Source organism: Panthera onca, chromosome B3, assembly GCF_046562875.1.
Source record: "Panthera onca isolate mPanOnc1 chromosome B3, mPanOnc1 haplotype 2, whole genome shotgun sequence".
Taxonomy (NCBI): domain Eukaryota; kingdom Metazoa; phylum Chordata; class Mammalia; order Carnivora; family Felidae; genus Panthera; species Panthera onca.
Window position 1 is genome coordinate 178369 of NC_138344.1, and position 5803 is coordinate 184171.

General features: G+C 37.5%; 1 protein-coding gene across 5 annotated transcripts in view; it reads right to left on the reverse strand.

Annotated features, from left to right (window-relative positions):
* Positions 1–5803, reverse strand: part of CHRNA5 (cholinergic receptor nicotinic alpha 5 subunit) — a 49850-nt gene that overhangs the window by 41103 nt on the left and 2944 nt on the right. The gene's annotated exons all lie outside the window — the stretch shown is intronic.

Genomic DNA, 5803 nt, shown 5'->3' on the forward strand with positions numbered 1-5803 from the left:
GAAAATCTACCTCAACATCATAAAGGCCATATATGACAAGCTCACAGCTAACACAAAACTCAATAATGAAAAGCTGAAAGCTTTTCCTAAGATCAAAAACAAGACAAGGATGCCCACTCTCACCACTTTTATTCAACATAGTATTGAAAGTCCTAGCTAGAGCAATAAAGCAAGAATAAGAAATAATGGGTGCCTAGGTGGCTCAGTCAGTTAAGCACTGAACTTCGGCTCAGGACATGATCTCACAGTTTATGAGTTCAAGCCCCACATCGGATGAGTTTGAGCCCTGCACTGGGTGAGCTTAAGCCCCACACTGGGTGAGCACAAGCCCTGATGCGGGTGAGCCCCACTTCTCCCTCTCTTTCTACCCCTCACTCATTTGCACTCTCTCTCTCTCCCTCTCTCTCTGTCTCTCAAAAAAAAAAAAAAAAAAAGAATAAGAAATAAAAGGTATCCACATTGGTAAGGAAGAAGTAAAACTGTCACTATTTGCAGATGACAGGATGTTATATATAAAGACTCCACCAAAAAAACTGTTAAAGTTAAGATTTAAAATCAGTTAGATTTAGTTAAGCTGCAGGATACAAAATCAACACACACAAAAACATGTGCTGCATTTCTACATACTAACAGCAAACTATCAGAAAGAGAATTTTTTTAAAAAGTCTCATTTACAACTGCATCAAAAAGAATAAAATACCCAGGAATAGATTTAACCAAGGAGATGAAACACCCATATTGAAAACTACATGACATTAAAGAAATTGAAGACAATAGAAATAAACGGAAAGATATTCCATGCTCATGGATTGAACACATTGTCAAAATGTCTATACTACTCAAAACAATCTGCAGATTCAACACAATCCCTATCAAAATTCTAATGGCATTTTTCAAAGAAATAGAACAAATAATACTAAAAAAACATTAAAAAAAAAACCCGGATAGCCAACGCAACCTTGAGAAAGAAGAACAAAGCTGGAGTCATCATGTTCCCTGGATTCAAACTATATTACAAATCTATAGTAATTAAAACAGTATGGAATTGGCATAAAAACAGACACACAGATCAATGGAACAGAATAAAGAGCTCAAAAATAAACTCATGCTTACATGGTCAATTAATTTATGACAAAAAAGCCAAGAATATACAAGGAGGAAAGGACAGTCTAATAAATGATGTTGGTAACGGGCACCTGGGTGTCTCAGTCTGTTGAGTGTCTGACTCTTGATTTCCACTCAGGTCATGCTCCCAGGTTCTTGTGATCCAGCCCCATGTCAGGCTCTACACAGAGAGCGTAGAGCCTGCTTAAGATTTTCTTTCTCCCTCTGTCTCTGCCCTTCTCCCATGCCTGTGTTCATGCATGTGCTTGCTCGCTCTCTCTCTCTCTCAAAATACATAAACATCTGGGGGGTGGGAAGGGGTGTGGGTGATGGGTACCGAGGAGGGCACCTGTTGGGATAAGCACTGTGTGTTGTATAGAAACCAACTTGACAATAAATTTCATTTAAAAAAATACATAAACATCTAAAAATAAATAAATAAATGGTGTTGGGAAAACTAGACAACTAGATGCAAAGGAATGAAACTGGACCACTTCCTTATACCATGCACAAAAACTACCTCAAAATGGTTTAAAGACTTGAACATAAAAGCTGAAAACCATGGGGCGCCTGGGTGGCTCAGTCGGTTGGGTGTTGGACTTCGGCTCAGGTCATGATCTCACAGCTCATGGGTTTCAGCCCCACATCACGCTCTGTGCTCACAGCTCAGAGCCTGGAGCCTGCTTTGGATTCTGTGTCTCCCTCTCTCTCTCTGCCCCTCCCCTGCTCACATTCTGTCTCTCTCTCAAAAATAAATAAATGTTAAAAAAAATTTTTAAATAAATGTTAAGAAAAAAAATTGGGGGGCATCCAGGTGGCTCAGTTGGTTAAGGCTCCAACTTCGGCTCAGGTTATGATCTCACAGCTCGTGGGTTCGAGCCCCACGTCGGGCTCTGTGTTGACAGCTCAGAGTCTGGAGCCTGCTTTGGATTCTGTGTCTCCCTCCCTCTCTGCCCCTCTCCCATTCGTGCTCTGTCTCTCTCTCTCAAAAATAAATAAACATTAAAAATAATTTTTTTTAATCTGAAACCACAAAACTCCTAGAAGAAAATGTTGGTGGTAAGCTCCCTGACACAGGTCTTGGTGATAATTTTCTGAATCTGACAGCAAAAGCAAAATTAACATAAGCAAAAATACATAGAACTACACAATACTTGAAAGCTTGTGCACAGCATAGGGAACCACACATGCATAGAGAAAAATATGAATGGACTAATACCAAATTGTTAGCAGTTACTAGCTGGCACTTGCAGGTGTTGGTGTACGAGGGCAAACTTTCCAATTTCTTTTTTTTTGCATTAAACATGTTAAACTCCTTGGGAATGCAAGCTGGTGCAGCCATTCTGGAAAACAGTATGGAGGTTCCTCAAAAAACTAAAAATAGAACTACCCTACAACCCAGCAACTGCACGACTAGGTATTTATCCAAGGGATACAGGTGTGCTGTTTCAAAAGGACACATGCCCCCCAATGTTTATAGCAGCACTATCAACAATAGCCAAAGTATGGAAAGAGCCCAGTGTCCATTGATGGATGAATGGATAAAGATGTGGGGTGTGTGTGTGTGTGTGTGTGTGTGTGTGTGTGTACACACACACACACACACACACACACACACACACACACACTGGAATATTACTCGGCGATCAAAAAGAATGAAATCTTGCCATCTGCAACTACGTGGATGGAACTAGAGGGCATTATGCTAAGTGAAATTAGAGAAAAACAAATATCATATGACTTCACTCACATGAGGACTTTAAGATACAAAAGAGATGAACATAAGGGAAAAAAATAATATAAAAACAGGGAAGGGGACAAAACAGAAGAGACTCATAAATATGGAGAACAAACAGAGGGTTACTAGAGGGGGTGTGGGAGGGGGGATGGGCTAAATGGGGAAGGGGCATTAAGGAATCTATTCCTGAAATCATTGCTGCACTATATGCTAACTAATTTGGATGTAAATTTTTAAAAAATAAAATTTAAAAAATAAAATAATATAAAAGGTTGTTTGGAATCAAAATGTAAAATGAACTGTAGCATGCTTTGGATTTATCCTATAGACATGAACTTTAAATAAACAAAAAGAAGAAGGGGAAGAAAGGGAAGAAGACGAAGACAAAGAAGAAGAGAAGGAAAAGGAGGAGGAGGAGGAGGGGAGAGGGAGGAGGAGGGGGAGGAGAAAGGGAAGAAGGAGGAGAAAAAGAAGGAGAAGAAACAGAAGAAGAGATAAAAGGAGAAGGGGAGGAGGGGGGAGGTGGAAGGAGGAGGAAGAAGGAGGAGGAGGATGACAACAAGAAAAACCAGAAGAAGAAGAAGAAGAAGAAGAAGAAGAAGAAGAAGAAGAAGAAGAAGAAGGAGAAGAAAGGAAGAAGGAAAGAATACTAAGAGTTCTGCTAATATTGTTAAAACTATTAAGTACTAATTTCAAAGAGGTTTGAAAATTTGCAATTTATCATTTTAATTCTGTTCACTTGAATATTTCATGTGTATTTGAGATTTTATGTTGTATAAATTTGTATTTTCAAATTCAAAAACTTTCACACTTTCTATGTTATATGTTCTGGTTCTAAAATAAGTCAATGCTGATTCAAAGAATAAAAAGTCCATACTATGCCTTAGGAAAAAAAAAAAACATGTAAACTCCTACTAGAAAAGAATACTCTTTTCAAAAGTGAGAAAAACAAGAGGTAATGGTGTGGATGTAGCAATAGAGTACTAGCATACCTACATTCCAGGCTCCACCATATATAAAAATGGGGCAAAAAGCAGCATTTGAGAGGGCTACAGAGAAATCTGTTTGAGGTGAGCCAGGCTGCTAAGACCTAGAGGTGGAGAGAATGTTTTGTAGAATCCTGACCTCACTTTCCTTTGAGACTGTTATGCCTGGCATGTTTCTACTAAAGCCCCTACCACACTTCGGTGCAAATGTTTGTTTATGTAACTGTCAAAACATATTAGATTACACTCCTCAAAAAAAAAAATCCACGCTATGCTTTTTGTCAGAATTCAAATATTCATACTTAATTCCTATTTTTACTGGTAAAAGGCTTTATTTTATAATTCTACTTAAGAAAAAAAGAGTACACATTTTCTGAATTAAACACAGGAGAGATAAGATCATGCTTCCCTAAAATGGAAACTGACCATTTAAATTAAAATTTTAGTTAAAGACAGAAAAGGATCATTAAAATAACCTCTTCTATCCTACTGTCATTATAAAACTATACCTATCCTATTCTGGGGAGCAAACTTCTAATCAAACAAGTTATAAGCTTTTTTTTTCAGAAACTATTCCAATATTTACCAACTCACATTGTCAAGACATGCTTACTTACTATTAAATTTAAAATTACATCTGAAAAAAATTAATTTCAATTCTTAAGGGAGAAGAATAATATTATTAGAAGAAAAATGTTCTGAACTAAAATTACTATACTAAAAACCCATATCCTAATTATAAAAAATTACCTGCTAGATCTAATTTGTAGATTATAAATGGAAAAAAGCCCATTCTGACAAATGACCGAAAACCTTTCAAAGCAACATTCATAGACTACATTAATAAACTCAGCTACATCAGGAAATGTACAGACAACCCTACCTTCCAGGTGTTCGCACTCTAGCTCATAGAGCATGTTCAGTATTTGCAAGGAAACCAAAATAATTTTTAATTATAAACAGTATGAAAAGTTTGCCTAACGACCGGAGGCACCTCGAGACTCTTCTGGATGTAATCACAAAAGCAGAGATGACAGCCACTCTGTGTGTTTCTGTCAGCTTCTGAAAATATTAATGAAAATAACTACAGATGAGAAGAAAAAAAATCTTCCCTAGCTCTCATTTTCTACTAAATAGTTATTTTAGTTCCCTCTTAATGACAGAACTCAGTGACCATGCACACTAAAAATAAAGTTTCAACCATTTAAAATGTCACACAGCTAAGAAATATAACTAATGACTATTTTCCATAAATCATTGTCCCAACGATGGTCAGGTCAGTTTAAAAGGCTTGTATTACCTTAATGCATAATTATTCTTTTTTTTTTTTAAGTTTTTTTATTTTTAGTAATCTCTACTCCCAAAATGGGGGGCTCGAACTCATGACCCCAAAAGCAAGAGTTGCATGCTCTTCTGACTGAGCCAGCCAGGCGCCCCACTAATTATTCTTTAATATAGACAAAATTGCCTCTTGAGCCACTTTCAAACTCTGCAATCTTCCATTACCCATGTAAGTATGGCTGCTGGCAGACAAGACATTTTTTTTTTCCCCGAGGACTGGCTCACATAAAACCATAAGAAAGAGTGACTACTAAAACTCTAAGATAAATATAAAAACAACAAAATGTAATTGTAAAACTAATTACGACTGAAAGGACATACGCGTCTACTACCACCTTCTCATTTTAAAGAGGGAGAAATAAAACCTCAGCAAGGTCAAGTTATCTGCCCAAGGAAACAGCAAGCTAGTGGGCAGGTCTCCAGATAGTACTTTCTGCCACCCTACATTCAAAGGCGGTTACACACACATCCTATCAACTTTTAGGAGCAAGTGTGCAATTCCGTCATCCACTTAATATCACTGTGTCCACAAATGATCACTGACTAAGAGCACACGGAGTCTTGGAATGTTAGAGCTAGTGCTGGGGAGCCATTAACGGTCCCTCATCTTACACATGAGTAAACTAATACCCAG